The 20000-nt window shown below is 40.4% G+C and overlaps 1 long non-coding RNA gene across 1 annotated transcript; it reads left to right on the forward strand.

The window, feature by feature from the left end:
- The first annotated feature begins 333 nt into the window (after positions 1-333).
- Positions 334-10683, forward strand: LOC115277860. The gene is made up of 5 exons (XR_003902548.1): positions 334-387; positions 4594-4769; positions 4940-5050; positions 9902-10021; positions 10462-10683. It is a non-coding gene; the product is annotated as an uncharacterized LOC115277860 (long non-coding RNA).
- The last annotated feature ends 9317 nt before the right edge of the window (positions 10684-20000 follow it).

Here is a 20000-nt window from a genome sequence, read left to right on the forward strand (position 1 = left end):
ACTTACTAGAAACATGTGATTTAAAAGCAGCATGGGATAGCCACATGACAGTATAACTGTGTTTTGTACAAAAAGCTATTCTCTGGGGAGAAGTCCTTAATTTAGGGAGTCCATGAGCTTCTCCTGAAATAATGCATATCTATCTATCCTATCATCCAACTATCTATTTATCTGTCTACCTATATATCTCTCTCTCTATATATCCATATATATAAATCATATTTTAGGGAGATTCTTTAAAATGTCCATCAGATTTTCAAAAGAGTATGTTAACCCCAAACATCCAGGGTGCTGGATTACTCTCATCTCTTTTCTACCAATAGACTGAGATGGTGGTCTGGGGAGAGCACACCAGGAAGGAGATGAGAAAGCTTCGGAGGACAGCAGGTGAGTAGGGTCATGGAGGCCAGAGGAGGTGACTATTTTAAGACGTCAGTTCCAGGCAATGGTTACACAGTGACAAATGCTGCAGAGACCAAACTGAGGATTGGACAAGTTGGCATATCTGGCAGTCAGAGGAGTTTCTGTGGAACTGTGGGCCCAGAAAGCAGACTGTGAGGTGTTAAAGAAGGTGGAGATGAGGAAGGGAAGATAGTGAACACAGAAACACTTCTTTAAAATCTGGCAATTAAGGAAAGTGGAGAGACGGGGTGCTAGCCTGGGGGGAAAGCAGGACCAAGGAAAGTTCTCTCCCTCTCTTTTTTTTATTCTCCTTAAAAATGGGAGTTGATGTGTTTGTGGAGGAAGAATCTAATTGAAAGGGAGAGACCAGGTGAGAACGCAGGAGCCTAATTAGGAGACAGGAGGGGATGAATCCTGAGCTGAGATGGAGGGTTCACTTTAGAATAATAGATTTGAGGCTCTCCTGAAGCAGGCGTGGTGGGAGGGAGAGGTGAAGAAGCAGAGAAAGTGTGAGCTTCACGTGCATTTCCTGCCAATTTCATCTACAGCACTACTTATGTCGCTTCCAGCGAGCCGCGCCGCCATCCAGCCAGGCTGTTCCTGTCACCTCCAGGCACAAGGCCTCCTGGCTCAGGGTGGCTGGCAGCTTCTTGCTGCCCTTCCTGCTCTGAGTCTCTCCATCTCAGCATCTGACACTGACTCTGTCCAGGGGCTTCTCCAGCTGCTCCCTGTAGCTTCTCCTTCAGCCCTCAGCAAATAAAATTCTCCTGGGCTGATTTCAGTAGTAAAATACAGAAATGTATTCGGGCGATGGTTTCCTGGTTGTTGATTTATTTGATTGCTAAACCTTTTAGAAAACTTGTGCTACATGGTGTACAGATACAGTATCATTTTATAGCTATAAAATAGATGATGTATTTGGCTTTCTGTTTAAATAAACAAATTTTTTCTGGGCCTTGGACAGAAATGGACTTTCATATTGTTTCTAAGGTACAATCAGAGTCTTCTTATTATTTTACTCTTAGTGACTTTAATTAGTCTATGTAAAGCACTCAGACTGGTGCTTGACACAGAGGTGAGTGTTAGCTAATGCTTTCATTATCATTACTGTGATGAGGAGCTGTATGACCAGGGACAATTCTATTCTGACTTGGGGCAGCAATTTCTTCATTCATAAAATAAGGGCAAGATATTCTCTTTTCAAAGTGTGTTCTGAAGACTTTGTCTCCACCCCACTGGACACCACCATTTTATTCATTTTATCCATTTCCTTGGGGTTTCACAGAATGTTCAGTTGAAGAAAGGGTTCTGAAAAAAAAAGTTACAAGCATTGCACCAGAGAATCGGAGACCCATCCTCAAAAGTACATGATTGTCTATGTGAAAGATGTTATTGACAGTGGACAGAGAGATGAAGTGGTCTCAGTGGGGGCTACCACAATCCAGGGAAGGCTCCCTGGAAGAGATGAGTTGGAAAGTTAGAATCTGGGTGTTTCTAGCAGTTGATGAGCCTAGAAGAGAAACTGCAATTCCTACAGAGTGGGGAGGATAAAGCAGAGGTGCAGAAGGGCAACCATGGGGGGAGAAAAAGGTTAGCAGCCCAACTCAGACGTATCCCTGACTGGTAGAAGCCAAATGGGCAGACAGAGGCTTCAGGTATAATTACCCCAAGTGGAAATTTGACCAAAGTGTGAAGGGATTAACAGCAAAGATGATTGGCTCCACTGAGGAAGTCAATGCTCTTTCTTGCATGGACAGGAAAGCAGTATCCAGAGGAGGCAAGCCCTTGTTGAGGGGCACAAAATGAGTTATTGCTGACTGTAGCCACCACTAGCTGCTAACCAACAAGCCACTCCCCCTTTTCCTTAGCCGAGAGCTCCTAGCTTTTTAGCTGAGCACACTGCTGACTGAATTTAACAAAACATTTCCTAGCCTCCTTTGGGGTTAGGAATGCCCAATAAAATGTCCAGGCAAGTTAAGGACTTCCAGGAAAGAACTGTTGGAGGGGTATAGGATGGCCCATAGGAACCACTGTGTCCTTCCCTGCTTCTTCTTGCTTCTGATCTCGACTTTTAGCCATGGGGCCGCCTCAGATCATGAAGAGACCCAGGAGATGGAACTCATGTAACTAGGGATGGCAGAGCAGAAAGATGGAAAGAACCTTGAGTCCTGGAGAGATTGCACAGACATTGTATCAGCCCCGACTGCCAACCTCTGAATTCTTTTATGTTGAGAGAGAGACTGTCCATTGTATTTAAGCCATTGTCATTCCTGGGCCCTGTTCCTAGCCACAGAATGTTCTTGATGCCTTGGCAGAGCTGGGGCTGGCGGGGACCCCTGTGTGCCTTGACTATTTTGCTTGGCAGCGCTTTGTGCATGACCCCACTGCTCCCGTGTGTGGAACTGTCTCAGTGTGTGTGTGCATGAGCAGAAATCCAAAGCCAAAATAATCTTCAAAGCTGTCAGCTCTGTTTCCTGCAGACCCATGCTCCCCACTGCCTTCTCATTTCCACCAGAGCAAAGAGAGGCTGCTGGTGAATAACTTTTTCTTTCTTGAATTGTTTACTATGTCACACACTCAATATCCACAGCACAGAATCTTATAATGTTCATATCTTGCTGAATTAGTTTTAGTTTATTTTTTTTAATTAATGAAATAAAACATTGGTTAAGTTGAACCCTCTGTGTACTGTCCTTGAGCCTATTAGCCTCCTTCTTCTTCTGAGAAACCTTTCTCCTGAACTGCCTGGATCCTTCTCTGTGTTTTTATGCTTTTACCACACCTATGCTTGAATCTACAAGTAATAGTATCATTTTGTATGCTTTAAATATGAATGTAAATGGTTCATTGATATGATGTGATTCTTTTGTTCAACTTGGAGTTTCCAAAATAATCCTTCTTTTTTATTCCCCTCCAAAATAATCCTTCTTGATAGATGAGTCTAGCTCAGGGAGCCTCACTGCTATGAAACATACATTGCTTTTCCATTGCCCTATTGATGAACATTTAGATTGTTTCCAAATTTTCAGTATTGCACAGCATGCAATAAAAAATATCCTTTTACAAGTCATATTACACATAGGAGTGAGTTTTGCTAGGGTGAATATCTAGACATAAAACTAGTTGTCATCGAGACACATATCTTCACTTTTACAAGATTTCTTCAAATTGCTCTCTAAAGGGGTTAAATAATGCGCTCCCTCCAGAATGACAGTGCCTATTTTCCGCAAAAATTCAGTACCGTTGAACTATTAATGTTTGACAACTGGATAGGTGTGAAATGGTATCTCTTTGCTATACTTGGCATTTGCTTGCTTATTAATGAGGTAGGGCATCTTTTCATGTTTTTATAGGCCGTTTTGATTTACATTTCTATTTTTATATTTTGCCTATTTTTCTGTTGGGCTGTTTGTCTTTTCCTTATTGCAGTGTTTTACCAACATATTTTAGACATTAATCCTTTGTTGGTCAAATGCATTGCAACTCTCTCTTTCAAATCTCTCACTTATATTTTGGCTTTGCTCATGGTGTCTTTGGTCTTATAGAAATCTTAAATTTTAATGTGATCCAATTTATCTTCTTCATTTGCTTTTTTTGAATCGTAAGAAATCTTTCCTTGGTTTAATATAAAAATATCTTCCTGAATTTTCTTCTAATAGATTAAAAGTTGTTGTTATTTGAACCTTTAGCTTCAAATCCACCTGAAGTTTATCTGCAATATTTGTTATCTAGTGTATGAAATAGAGCTCTAATGTTAATTTTCAAGTATGGGGAGTCAATTGTTGTGACACTAATATCAAAAGTCCATACTTTCTATATTTGTAATTAACTGCTATCATGTACCCAATTTCCCAAAATGCGTGGGTCTCTTTCTGAACTTTCTAGTTTCTTTCATTAATCTCTGTATCCCTACATCTCTATCACAAGGTTTTATCATGAGTTTTGATGTCAGTTAGGTAAGCCCCTCTTCTTTATGTTCTTTCTCAAAACCCTTTTGGCTATTTTTGGCCTCTTTTATTTCTGTATAAAATTTTAAATTTATTTTTTCCAGTTTCATTGAGATGTCATCAATAGACAACGGACATGTATGTTTAAGGTGTACAGCATAATGGCTTGCCTTCCCTCTATCATGAAATGTATATGAATATTGATGAATCTTTCAGTGCAACACTTCCTTCCCACCCTTCTCAGCAGGTGCTTCCCCTCATCCCATCCCCACACAAAGATCTGGGTTCCAGCTCCAACGCTGCCTCCAGATGTTCAACTGTTTTTGGGCCAGTGGTCTAACCTCTCTGGGCTTTAGCTTCATCATCATCTCTTGTCAGATGTGCTCTGCCTACCTCTCAGGACTGGACTGCTGAGTGGAGGTAAGGATGTAAGAATTTTTTGGAGAATTAAAACCACAAAGTTGAAGTCAAAAAGAGGCAAAAACAATCTCAGGACTGTCCTAAGACAAAAGGTGAAAAATTGGATATTTTCCCCCTCAACTTTTTGCCTTTTCTACCATTGCTGACTCTCCTTTCTCCCAAACTTCCAGGGTTATAAGACAGAGCTCTTTCACTGGGGTGGATGCATCATGCAAAGATGGTAGACACAACTTGTATTTAAAAGACCTGGCTCCAATTTCAGACTCTAACCTGTGCTTACAGTAAGTCACTCAAACTCTTTGAATCTCAACTTATTCATCTTTACAAGGGGCATAAAATTTCCCTTTCCCAAGTAGTACTGTCAAATTGAAATGAAATAACGGACATGAAAGTGCTTGGTAAAAATGTGAAGCCTTATGAGAAACAGAAGTTTTTGTTAGTGTTTTTGCTGACAGTTATGTGTGACAAAGGACTTATAGGAAGGTAATGGTGTTTACTGTGTTGAAGTGCTTTGCTGTCACCACTTGAATCAAGGCATATATTAGAAGAAAGAAATCTACTTTGTAAGTATGGTATACCCAGTGAGGTATATATAAAGTCTTCTAGAAGATGCAAGAAGTCCCTATCTTTAAAATTTTTTTTTATGTTTATTTTATTTTTGAGAAAGACAGAATGTGAATGGGGGAGGGGCAGAGAGAGAGAGAGAGAGAGACAGAGAGAGGGGGCGGGGAGCGGGAAGGGGAGGGAGACAGAGAATCCAAAGCAGGCTCCAGGCTCTGAGCTGTCAGCACAGAGTCCGACACAGGGCTCAAACTCATGAACTGTGAGATCATGACCTGAGCTGAAGTCAGACCTTAACCAACTGAGCCACCTAGGTGCCCCAAGAAGTCCCTTTCTTAAATACCATTTCCTTTAGACTTTTCAGTCTGGATGTACAGAGAAGTGGAGGTGGTTGATTCCATGAGGGCTGTGTAGACAAAAAGACTGAGCTAACTGTGGTGCAGGTATTGGGCTCAGCACTGACTAGAGATAGTGAGAATTTCAGGGGTTCAAGGGTGGGAACAAATCAGTCTTTGTACCTTCCTCACAGATACCATTTTGCTAAAATGAACATTAAGGTTGGTCCTGATGTTCTGTGGAAAGACTTCCTGTGGAATGAACACACAGCAGTGCCTCCACATCTGTCTACCCCTTGCTACTCAGAGCCAGGTGACATGAGACTGTAGTACACCTGCTTAATCTCATACAGAACACCCTTTTCCTTGGTAATTTGGTTTCTGTTCTTTCCTCAGTTCTACTGAAACAGGACTTCTTACCTGTTCCCTGGTCACCTCCATGGCTAATGATGGACTGTAATTTTTTGACTGGTCTCTGCTGTAAGCTGCTGGAATCCTAAACCAATTAGCGGCATTACCACCCCTGCCTGTAGCTTCTGCCAATGTCCACTTCTCTGCTGTGGTTTCGGCAGAGTCCTGGACTTTTGACCTAGATTTGGACCTTAGTCCCCAGAACTCACAATCCACCTGTCCTTTCCTTTGGGGTCCACACCATTTATGATCCAGTCTTGTTTCCCTCTTCCCATGTGACTCTTGCCTGCTCTTGCTCTCATGTTCACACAACTCTCCTTCCAGACCCTGTCTTGTCTTGCTATAGATGAACCACTTTGTAAAATCTGTCAATTAGGTATCATTTGGAACAGATCATAGCTGACTTTATTATTATTATTATTTTCAAACGTGGGCATGAAACATAGGTACAAGTTCTCTGGTAGAAGCTGTGATTGTCTGCTTATAGCTTCTTTCATGAATGAAGGACACATTCCACTAGCTCCTGGGAGTTGTCCTCTCTGAAGGAAGTAGACTTGCCCAAGGTCACAACATTCCCTTGGGGCAGCCCATACCCTGTGACTGCTTGATGTGGTCGCAGCAATCAGAGGGAAAGAGTTTAAAGGTCCAGCCCTTCATGACAATTCCGAAGGGCCATCCCCTTCTCGGATCCTCATGGAGCTAGCTGAGGCTTTGGGAAAGCCTGCTCCCTAACAACTCTCTCTGCCATTCCTCTCTCCTTCCTTTCCCCTGTAGGGCTTGATCCTGAGCACTCTTACTTCCAACAAGTCTCCAAGTAGAGTCAGATTCTTAGAGACTCTAGTCTATGACAAGTGTCCACAGTTATTTTCTTGCTCAACTAACCAATGCTCTATCTCACCATTTTCTTTCTCCATAAATTCATCCTCCCTGTGGTGGGCAGATTAATGTCCGTCCCCACCCAAAGATGTCCATACCCTAATCCCCAAGAACCTATGAATGTGTTATCTTACATGCTTAAAATGGACTCTGCATATGTGAATAAGGTTACTAACCTGAAGATAGGGAGATTATCCTGGATTATTCAAGTGGACTCAGTCTAATTGAGTACTTAAAAACAGAGAACCCTTCTTCCTTGTGGTCAGAGATGTGATTATAGAAAAAAAATCAGAGAGATCCAACATTTCTGGCTGTGAAGATGGAGGAAGGGGCCACAAGCCATGGAATGCAGGCAGCTTCTAGAAGCTAGACAGGGTCAAGAAATGTATTCTCCCCAGAGTCTCCAGAAAAGAATGTAGCACTGCTAACACGTTGTTTTTTAGCTCAGTGAGCTCTGTGTAAGACCTCTGGCCTATTGAGCTGTGAGATAGTAAATTTGTGTTGCTTGAAGTCACTAAGTATGTGGTAATTTTTTTTACAACAGTAGGAAAGTAATATATTCCTTTTAGGGCTCAACTGAATATTTGTGCATTTATAGGACCTTGGATATACACTTCACCTGTGAAAACCTTATTTCTATCATCTATAAAATGGTTATTTGGGGCCATATGCTACAAAACCCCTTCTAACTTGATATTTTATGGCTCTAACTTGCTAGATCCCCTATTTGCAACATTTATTTTTTCCTTCTAATGAGGCAGTTGTTTGCTTGTCTTTTTGATGATGATTCAAGGGCAAGCCTATCTGAGAGGCTTCAGGAAGCAACAGAATGGCCATGCACCAGAGTCAGGAGTAGGTATTCTTTCTTTTTGTCTGTCTGACCTTCTAGTCTGTCTATATGTTGATTTCTAAATTTTCTACTCCCTTAACTCCTCATGACCAAAGGAAAAATGCATCTCAGCTGGTGAGAAATTTATAAACCAAAGCCTGATGAGTAATAGATTTTGTCATTTTTCTCTCTACTAGTAGACCTTCAAGTACAATTAAAAATTTTTGGTTATGTCGAAAATAATTTGTTAAAAGCTATAGGTACCAAGCTTAAAGATGTGATCAAAGGTAGCAGTGTTCTGGTTGCTGGTGAAAGTTAGAATTTCTTTAGGGAAATCTACCATATTTAAGATTTAAAAAATGTCCTTAGGCTGACTTTAGTTAGGAATAAGTATAATAAAGTGGCATTGTAATTAAAATACTGATAAACCCACTACACATAGCTGTTGTGAAAAAAAAAATGGACACTAAAATGGGATAAAAATAGAGCCTCATTTGGCCCCTTTGCCCTCCTAGTGGGAAACCAATACAGTTGCCACTTCATTAACTGCTCTGCGTTAAGAAAAGCTGAGCTGACCACAAAATAGTAATGGCAGTAGCACAGTGATAATGATGACTCTTGCTACATTTATTTAGCACATTATGCTTTTCAAAGCACTTTCTGTCTGTTTACTTGTTTGAGCCCCTAGGTCTCAGTATTTCCGTAAGTAACGGGGGGAGGTGGTGAGGAGAGCATCACCCACCTGATTTGACAGATGAGGGAATCCTGACCTACAGTGTCTAAGTGACCCTCATGTCATCACAACTGTGAGCAGCAGGTCTGGGTCTAGGGGCTGCGCCGAACATGGAGACCCACGTCCGCTATAGCTCACTGTCCCTGACAGTTCAAGTCACCCAACTCAGGGTCAAACACTATCTCCAGAGACATTCTTTATACTGCAAGCCTAAGGCTAGTAGAAATAATTATTTTTCTCAATAGAAAGAACAAAGTCACTAAAGAATTTTAAAATTTTAATGTTTATATTTTAAAGAGAGAGAGAGAGTGCAGGGGAGGGGCAGAGAGAGAGAGAGAAAGAGAGGAAGACACAGAATCCAAAGCAGTCTCCAGGCTCCAAGCTGTCAGCACAGAGCCTGACTTGGGGCTCTTAACTCATGAATCCTGAAATCATGACCTGAGCTGACATCAGACGCTTAACTGACAGTCACTCAGGTGCCCCTAAAGTCACTAAAGAATTAGTCATTAACATTAGCTGGGAAAAGTCCAAAGAGTTGAATAGAAGAGAAAGAAAACTCTAAGAAACCTAGAGTGGATTTATGTCTGTCACCCATGTCTCTAGGGTTGGTGGTGCTGGCCAGTGTGTCTGTGTATGAGTCAGAGTGGAGGAAAAGTATCTCCATTTCCATCTTCCTGGGATCCTGCTCATGTTCCTTGGAACAGTTCCCAAGAGTCCTATATGTTATGGGCTATGTAAAATGACATCAACACTGTTACTACTTGCCTCCACCCCCGCCCCACTACCCAGGTCCAATTAATCTGACTAACCTGGAAGAAGATAAGACACCTGAGGCCAGTGGCACAAAATGGGGCAGCCTTCAAAGGCATCCCCAAGTCATTTGAACAATGAGGGGGTGAGACTAGGTTTCCTCAATGATTCCACTTATTCCAACAATTTCCTATCTTACATCTGGTGCAGGACTATCATTTGGACTTGGGTTTGAGAGCCAAGTGGTAGCTCTCTGACTGGTTATAATGTGACCTTGGTCATTATCACTTAGCCCCCATGAGGCTCAGTTCTCTCACCTATGAAATGGGTGTGATAATAGTTTCCTTCCCACTTTATACCATTGTCATGAGAGTCAAATACCCAAATGTCAAGCATGGTTGATCAGTGCTCTTCTATGTAGATCTTACATAGAAGAGATGTTGTGGTTTTATTATTGGTGGTAGTGCTAATTATTGTAATTGTAGTTTAATAGTAACAAGGATCTTATTAGAATCAGCAGTTGTGGTAGTGCTGGTAAGGCACTTCAGGGATTAGTCATCATATGTGGATATTGGCTGGAAAAGTTACTGGTGCTGAGAAAATGTGTACCATGCCCTTTCTCAAATTATTTCCTCAGGGCTTTACAACAATTCTAAGATGCAACAAGAAGCTAAGGCTAAGGAGGGGAGAGAGACAGACAGACAGACAGACAGAAGTGGTCTGTGAACCTAGTGGCTTCTGCAGACTTCCAGCATTGGTAGGTATACCTAGCACTTCTTATGTAGAGCAATCCTTAGAGCCTTGCTACCAGGGGCTTGTTGCCTTAATCACAAGAATGGGGTATGGTTGTTCTTAGAAGTTACTTCATAGGGAACAGAATGATTCACCATTCAAAGTCATTGATGAGTCAACTGATTCCTGCTCTGTGACTGATGTAAGAATGCCCACTAATAATTTTCTCAGCATGAACTCTCTAACACGATGATTTTTCTTGAGAGAGCCTATAAGATGTGTTCCCCTACCACACAGTGGATTTGTTAGGAAGTGACTGCCAGTCATGGACTAAGCCGAGGCCTTTTTTTAAATCATGGTGAGGCCCAGGTGACTAGTGCTCATCGATGGGATATAATGTGTATCAACTGTGGGCAAGGTAGGAATTGGTGTACCATCTTCACTTTCTTCTTCCCTGTCAACTAGGTAGATGGAGAAAATCCAGCATAAAACTTGAAGTCCCTAGAAGATGGTGAAGCCACAAGACAGGAGACACCTGGGTTTTTGAATCGCCACTTCGACAAACACCCATTTGGGCCTTATACAAGGGAAAAATGATCCATGATGTTAAACCACCAAGATTTGAGTTGTATGTTACACCAACTGTTGTATTACAGATCCAGTAAAAAGAGATCCATCAGTGTTTCAGACCTGGTCCTAATTCACTGCCATTTAAAAACCATTGCCTTCCTTCTCCATGGATACCAGCTCACCCATCCTAAGCAGATTTCTTTGTGATCTGTATAGGTGTAGAGAAGCCAGTCTGCTTGTCAAATAACCCATAAATCTCTGCTTGGCAAAACCGTAGCATTCATCAGTAAGTGACCTTATGATAACATTTACATCGCTGGAGAAATCATTCCTACCCTGAACCAGAGACATCCCAACTCAGGCCCTCCTGGTGGCACATGACAAGGAAACTAATGAAGTGCGGGGATTATTAATGATTTTATCTTCTCACTCACCCATCCCCATTCTTTTACAAATTTGCAAATATGTCCAGTAGTATCATATCTGTTCATCTATTTTGACAGAAAAATAGAACGTATCCTGTTGGAATTTTGCAGAGAAGATAGACACTATGTGATTATGCTAGCTTATGTCTGAAAGCAACCATGATTGAGCTGGGAAGATAATGACTCAAGGGAAAGAAGGTCTTCATAGCACTCAACTGTCTCAGGTACTTCCCATGTGGTCCTAAACAAATGTTTAGTTTTCCATGGCAGCATTATTGGTGGTAGCAGTTATTTCAGAAGGCACAAATATAGAAAGTTCTAGGACATACTCACAATTGCCTTGACAGTGGGGTCAATGGGTTCTACAAAGACTCCTGTGAACTTCTATTTAGGTGTCTTCAAGTAGTAAGCAAGAAATAGTCCTGTAAAGACAGACAGTGGAGGTCAGCTTTAAATTGCTTTGGTTTTTAATGAAATAACATGTGCTTTTTTTTTAAATTGTAACCGCTTTATGTTCATTTTAGAAGAAAACAGAAAATATGTATTAGGAAACAAGACATAAAATTCATCTGTCATCCCACCATCCAAATACAACCACCAGTTAACCCATGGAACACTTATAGATTGTTTCATGAGTGTTTATGTATATATGGATATATATTTTTTCTATTGCTTTTCATTTACAGAATTGAGACCATACTGCATCTGATGTTTGGTGACCTGCTTTTCTTTCATTGAATAAGATGTTATGAATATTTTTTGCCACCAGATAAATGTCAACTGTGTGGTACACAGCCTTTAAGATGGTTCCCAGGGATCCTCACTCTGTTGCATCCTCACCATTGTGAAATCCATTCCCCTGGAGCGTGGGCAGGACCTCTGCTTTACTTCTAACCAATAGAATATGTCAAGAGTGATGGGATGTCAGTTTGAGATTAGGTTACAAAATCACTCTGGCTGCTGTCCTGCTTACTCTCTCCTGCTCTCGGGCTTGTTTGCTGTGATGAAACAGCTGCTGTGCTGTGAACTGACCCAAGGAAAGGAGAGCAGTGGGACCTCCACCAGTTGGCCTAGAGGACCCAAATCCTGCCAACACCCACTGGAGTGACCTTGAAAGCGGCTTCTCTCCAAGTTAAGCCTTGAGATGGATCAAACACTTTGACTTTAGCCTTATGAGAAGTCCTGAGTCCGAGGATCCAGTTCAGTCACTGCCCACAGACTCTTGACCCACAGACACTGTGAGATACTATGTTTGTTGTTCTAAGCTGCTAAGTTGTGGAGTAAAGCAGCCATAGAGAGCTGATACAAACCACACAGTTTGTAACAGTTGTTTAGTATTCCAGTGAAAGGTTTATTCGATCTTCTACTGTTGTGCATTGGTTATTTTAGTTTATTTATTTTGCTATTATAAACGGGGCAGTAACGGATGTCGTTGTAGCTTAATCTCTGTACACATCCTTCATTCTTTCCTAAGGATAAATTCCTTGAAGTGGAATAGCTGGACTTCAAAGGGTTTTCATCTTTTAAGGCTGTTGAATGCTATTTCCCAGTTGCTCTCTGGTGGAACTGTACCCACTCACACCCCTGCTGGCGGCAGTGTGGAGCGGTGCTGCCCACATCCCAGGGGCTTACGTTTCTGAGCCATATTTTTGGTTAAGTTCAATCACTCTCTCTTGGGCTGTGTCTCTCTGTAATACAGTTAGAAACAAAACCAAAACCAAATCCAAAAACCCAAGAATGAAGCCTGAGTTTGACTCTTCAAAATTACTAGATAATTTGATGCTAAACAGTTTCTTCAAAGTACTATTGTTTTCAAGTCAGGCTGATGAATTCAACCACCCTCAAAGTGTTATTCTTATCTCTCAGTGAGCACTGAACTTCTGAAAAGCTGATGATGCTCAGATCCCCAAGAATGTTGAGAAGGAAAACCACAGCACTGGTTGAAGTCAAAATAATAATGAGGTATTCTAAAAATCTTAGTCTATTTCAGTCACACAAAGGACTCTCTGTAAATTTAACTTTCTAAATTAGCTGAATGAATTCTATATTTTATATATAGATATAGATAAATATAATTTGTTTTTGTAGTTTTGCATACATAGGTATCACCACCATTTCCAAATTGCAACCTCACTGTTGGGGAAGAATAAATATTTTAATGAATCCTATACATTTTAACAGGCTTTGAACCCTGTGGTTGGTTTAAACTAAGGGTGCAATTTCAGGCATCTAAATAAGTAAATAAATGAGGAAGAAAATCCATGTTAATTGCAGTAATTTGCGGTACTTTCAAATTCTTAATTAAGAAATAAAATAGGATTCATTATCCATGCCCACTGTAGATGGCATACATAGATCACCATTATGACCAGACACAAGACGTGAAGTTATTGCCATAAATGGAATAACAGAGTGAAATCACTGGTGCGTTATTGGTCAAAATGTGCAGGCACAAAGAGGGAGGAAAGAGGGCACACAAAATGCCTGTTCTCCATAAATGCCCTTCTTTCTGACGTCGGGATTATATTATTCCAAAATATCTCCCTTGAGCCTGGAGTTCCAGCCCTCCCTCCTAATCTCTGGGGTAGGTTCTTCCCTCAAGCCTCACATAAAAACTTCTGAGCCTGTCTGAACACCCTGGAGTATCAACTGTCCCCCAATCACCTGCCCCGGGTCATTTGTGTACTGGACTTCAGGTCTTTGTGTCATTCTTCTTGGTGTCATTCCTTTGGTGAGTCCTAATATTCTTCTACAAAGGTTGGAAAAAGAGAAGGATTTTTCTTATAACCAGAGGCATTCTAACTCATGCTGTCATTTGAAAATTACATATTAAATTAAACTAGAGACAGCACATAATTTGTCATGCAAAAATCACTTTTGATTGGGACACATGGTTAATTTGAGAGGAAACCAGACACAACCTGGGATTCATCCAGACAAAGCAGGATGGTTGGTGCCCCTAATGAAAACACATCAAGGTCTCCAGGGTAGGGGTAGTGTTGGGGTGGACATAGGTTTTCAGGTAGGTGAGTAGATGTTCTGCTTTGGTGATGTGGGTAGTATGGGTAATATCAACAGACATCTGGAAGGAAGAGCACTTAGGCAGTGGTTGTAGGCTGGTTATTGTGCTTTTGTTTAGAGTATTTATAATAAGCACTTTCGGTATGCATTTTCCAGGCTCTCCCTTTCCTATTGTCCTACCCATCTTGGTCTTGTAGCCTGGCATGGATAGTCCATGGTCAGTCAACATGAGTCGTTATGGCCTCTGGATTTAATTTTGCACGGCAAATTATATCCAGACTCTGGATTTCATGTCTGTCAACATGGGCAGTTATGGGCAACCAACTGTAGTCAGCTCAGCAATGGGAAGGGTGCAGAGCATGAGCAACTTGGAGGAGTCTGAGTAACCTAAGACAAAGGAAGAAGGGAAATCATCCATTGAAGATCTCTTAAAGGAATGAGAAATCTTGTCAGAGATTAGGCACTGAAGTTTTTTGAGCAAGTAGGACAGCTTTTGGTTTCACCTATAAACCCAAGGACAATCAGAAATTAACATGTATATTTTTCAGATGCCTATTATACCCTATATAGAAGGCATAAGAATAGTCTGAGACATACATCTTATTCTTAGAGGACTTAAGGAGTAGATTCCTCGAGTTAAAGGCTCCTGTCTTTTGGAAGGGAAGCCAGAGAGAAATCTGGACTCAGTATCTCTTCTGACAGCCGGGCTGATCTTTTCTTGGATCACATGTATGCTAAAGACCGGCATGGAATTCACAAGGGCTGAAAAGAGTGTCTGTGTCTTGCAGTGTTCCATCTCTCAAAGGATCCTTCCTCTCTGGCTGCACCTGGATGGAGTCCAGACCACTGTGGGACCCTGGGGGGACCTGGGGAAATGTGAACAATTCCTTATTTTTTTATATGTAATCCTTATATAAGGATTCTTTCTTACTAAAACATGATGCAGAATGAAATTATGCTTTTATTTTCTGATGATTTATGGTAAAGAAGGTACAGGGATTTTTCAATTTCAGAAGTAAGCCAATGAGAAGCAATCACCAAATACACCCATAAAACCAGGCTGGATACTAAATTTGAAAGAAAACTCCCACTGTATAAAGTGTTTCTGTAGAATTTACTGTTTCATGGGTACTGGTACTCTGAGCTCCAATAGTAAGTGACATCAGGATGCTACGAATAGGTATGAAAGATGGGAGGAATGTGGGCAGAAGCTCTTTAAACCATGAGAAATGCCTTGGGAAATATGTTATGTGGTAGCAAGGAGGAACCAGGAGATTAGTTGCTGAAGGTCTTTTGAAGAGAGGTCTTAAATGCAGTTATGTCTCAACTATTACATTTGAGAATTGTTTGTTCATTCTTTCCTTTACTCATTTAATCTAACAAGTATTTATTGAAGATCTTCTCTTTTCCAGATATAATATTAGGTGCTGGGGATTCAGAAAAACAGGGGTTTACAGCCTTTTAAAAGGGACTTCTACTTTTAAGATGACAGTGTTAAGAAAGCCTTGCCCACTTCTTTCTAAGCTCATTTCCAAACAACAAGGAAAATGAAAAACAGAAATGCAAATCTCACCTTTGTTGAAGAAAAGCTGTCAAATGCAATAAAACTCTAACAAGGAGCAGGTAGATGTTGAAGGATGTCTTCTGCCAAAGACCTCAAGCAAGGTCGGCAGAGCACCAAGTTCATCAAAGAGAACAAAACCAACACCATCATTTGGGAAACAACTTGTCTCTAGTGAATCAGCTGTCTGTGAGAGAATGTGGACCCTTTCTGGTTCCATCAAGAAATAGGGAATATGGTATAAACAAGAAAATACCTAAGGGTGCTATCTCTGCAGGAAGCAGTCTGTTGGGGCGGGAGATTGGAGAAGACAGGTTCAGTACTAACCAGTCTTGCAACTGTCAATCTCTTTTTTCTCTTGGGTCAAAGGAAAGGCTAAATTAACATGTACATATATGCATACACACAACTCTGTTGTCATAAAGTACAGTCCTGTAAAGGAAAGAGACTCTGTTGGATGGTATCATGACCTGGACCCTGCCCCACAAACTTTCTGCAACATAGCGGGTTAAGAAAGAGCTGATCTCAGTCAAGTATGAGTCAGAATAGAAAAGAAACCATCAGAAGAGCTCTACAAAGATACTGCGAGAAAAGAAAGTAATGATTAGAGAAAACAAATAGAATACAAACACGAAATTGTGTTGTCACAGAGCTAAAGGAACTGGCCAGGTAAATAAGCACAGACAAACAAAACAATAAACTATAATGGAAAAGATCACTTATATAAAATAAGAACTCAAGGAAGAAATATCAAGACAACTGAAAGAAATAAACAAATGAATGAGCTAGCAGAGCTCAGGAAAAAAGTAGAGGAGACATAATGTCCTCATAAAAATTAGGAAGCCATCAGAGGCAACAAGAAAGTAAACAGATAATGCAAAAAAAAAAAAAGTGGGCTTAAGAACAGGAATGCTAATGTGAGCAAAACAAAGTGGAAATGATTAGTTAACAAGGATTAGAAAGAGAACATGGTAGCTATGGAAGATGAAACAGATCAACTAGACCTATGTGTATGCATAAATAGACCAAGTAGTACTTGATAAAGAGTATTGAAAAAAAGAGTAGAAATTATATTTGGGCAATTATAATTTGGAGAATTATAATCACAAAACATTTTCCAGAAATAAGATATTTAAGTCTATATAAAAAACAAAGCCAAAAGCAAACAAAACTATCTGAGAAAAAGTCGATACAGAACCAGCAATCCAAAAGGTAAAGAAAGGCTCTTTATCATAAAAACAAACTAAAACAAACAATACAAAAACCTAAAATGTCTTTTCTAAGGGGAAAAATTGGATTTTTTTCATACTTTTCCATGGTAACATCTCATGCTAAGTGAGAGTGGAACCATGCTTATAAAAATCTCATTAAGAATTAAATTTAAGGGGATGCGCTTGGGTGGCTCAGTCTGTTAACCATTCAAGTCTTGATTTTGGCTCAGGCCATGATCTCATGCTTCATTAGATCCAGCCCCATGTTGGGCTCTTTGCTGATACAATGGAGCCTGCTTGGGATTCTCTCTCCCTCTCTTTCTACTCTTTCCCCTGCTTATACTCTCTCTCTCTCTCAAAAAAAAATAAATTAAAAAAAAATTTAAAAATTAAAAAAAATGTTACATGCAGGTACAAGTACAGATGCTACTACTAAACATCTGACAACCAGAAAATGTGGTGACTGGGATCCTGTCTGGAATAAACTGAATGTTAACCAACTAGTAGAGAATAGAGAAAGTGTGGCAGAAAGATTGCTACTGGGTTTTTAACAATTTAGTTTAGGATTAAGATGAAAACAAAACAAAACAAACAAACACCAATCTGTGGCAATTATGGTTCTAGAAAATGATGTAATTCTAATAAACCAGAAAAACATGAAAAACAATAAAACTAACACAATTCAGGGGCACCTGGGTGGCTCAGTTGATTGAGTGTCCAACTCTGGATTTAGACTCATGGGATCGAATGGTTTGTGGGATTGAGTCCTGCCTCCAGCTTTGCGCTAACAGTGCTGAGCCTGCTTGGGACTCTCCCTCTCCCTTTCTCTGTCTTTCCATGCATGTGCACTCTCTCTCTCTCTCTCTCTCTCAAAATAAATAAATAAATAAACATTAAAAAATACTACCACAATTCAGAAGGTGCAGAAAGAGAGAAGGTGAGGGGATCCAACAGTCAAAATTACCATATAGGGCTAATGAATAAAGCAATAGAAACATATTAAAGATAATAAAATTAAGATTAACAGAAATATTACCATCATCATCAACTAAAATTGGGTAGGATAGGCAAATGAGAGGCAGGAGAAGACTAAGTATGAAAATGTAATCATATCGCAGAGCTATATTTAGGGATATAGAGGATCAATTATATTATATTTAGTTGACTTAAAAAAATATTAAAACTTTCTGAAGTATCACTATGAGCCCATGCATTTATTAAATTAAAAGACAGAGCAAAACAAAGAGCATAAAGTGAAATAAAAGCAGAAAGCATATGATGTTAAGACTGATTCTAAGTATATCCAGCAAATTAAAATTTATAAAAATCAAATGTATCAAGCAAAAGAAATAGCTTCTCAATTTAATAAAAAAGACAATCATTTGCTGTGTACAAGAGAAACAAGTAAAACCAAGTGACTGGAAAGTTGAAAATAAAAGGTAGCCAAAGACAAACCAGCAAACTGAACCAAAACCAAGACAAATAGAGATTCCAGTTTTAATATTAGACATGTTTTAGACAAGATTGAGTTCAGGGCACAAAACATTAAATAATGGGAACTTTATTGCAATCTCATTGATACCCTAAATATTAGGAGGATGTCTATACCCCCATTTTTATAGCAGTAACATTTATTAAATTTTTTAAATGCTTATTTATTTTTGAAAGAGAGACATGAACTATTGGGACCTCATCAAGATAAAAAGCTTCTGCACTGCAAAGGAAACAATAAAAAAAACTAACAGGCAACCGACAGAATGGGAAAAAAAGATAGTGGCAAATGGCATATCAAGTAAAGGGCTAGTATCCAAAATCTACAAGGAATTCACTAAACTCCATACCCGAAAAACGAACAATCAGTGAAGAAATGGGCAGAAGACCTGAACAGACACTTCTCCAAAGAGGACATCCAGATGGCCTACAGACACATGAAACGATGCTCAGTCACTCATTATCAGGGAAATACAAATCAAAACCACACACTGGTCAGAGTGGCTAAAATGAACAAATCAAGAGATTATAGATGCTGGCAAGGATGTGGAGAAATGGGCACCCTCCTACACTGTTGGTGGGAATGGAAACTGGTGCAGCCGCTCTGGAAAACAGTATGGAGGGTCCTCAAAAAACTATTTACAGAATTCCCTTATGACCCAGCAATAGCACTGCTAAGGATTTACCCAAAGGATACAGAAGTGCTGATGCATAGGAGCACATGTACCCCACTGTTCATAGCGGCACTTTCTATAATAGCCAAATCATGGAAAGGGCCTAAATGTCCATCACCTGATGAATGGATCAAGAAGATGTGGTATATCTATACAATGGAGTAATACATGGCAACAAAAAAGAATGAAATCTGGCCATTTGTAGGAAAGTGGATGGACCTCGAGGGTGTCATGCTAAGTGAGATAAGTCAGGCAGAGAAGGACAGATACCATATGTTTGTACTCATAGGTCTAACAGGAGAACAGGAGAAACCTAACAGAGGACCATAGGGAGGGGAAGGGGGAAAGAGAGTTGGGGAGAGCGAGGGACACAAACCATGAGAGACTACTGAATACTGAAAATGAACCGAGGACTGAGGGGGGAGGGGGAAAGGGGGTGATTGTCATGGAGGGGGGACTTGTGGGGAGAAGCACTGGGTGTTATATGGAAATCAATTTGACAATAAACTATTATAAATGAAAAAGAAAAAAGAAAGAGAGAGACACAGAGTGTGTGCTGGGGAGGGGCAGAGAGAGACAGACAGACAGACAGAGAATATGAAACAGGCTCCAGGCTCTGAGCCTGTCAGCACAGAGCCTGATGGGGGGAAATGACCTGAGGTGAAGTCAGACACTTAGCTGACTGAGCCACCAAGGGTCTCCTATAGCATTAACATTTACTAAGCTGAAAGGTGGAACATGTAAAAATAAAGGCAGAGACACATGAATAGTAGGAGACTAATACAATTCTCTCCATTCAAAGTAATTGAGAGTTACATAATAATTAATTTTGAGATTATCTGTATTTTTCAACTCCCTGTATTTGTACAAACAACTACGAGAGATTCTGACAGTGTCTCTCCCTTGCTCTAAAGCCTTCCAAGCGCCCCATGCCTGCTGCCTGAAGTCCTAAAGTTCCTCTGTGATCTGACCCCTGCCTCCTTCTCCAGCCTTCTCCCACTCTTCATGTGTTCAGGGACATCCCCACAATGGGGATTCTCTTCCACACTTC

Source organism: Suricata suricatta, chromosome 14, assembly GCF_006229205.1.
Source record: "Suricata suricatta isolate VVHF042 chromosome 14, meerkat_22Aug2017_6uvM2_HiC, whole genome shotgun sequence".
Classification (NCBI taxonomy): domain Eukaryota; kingdom Metazoa; phylum Chordata; class Mammalia; order Carnivora; family Herpestidae; genus Suricata; species Suricata suricatta.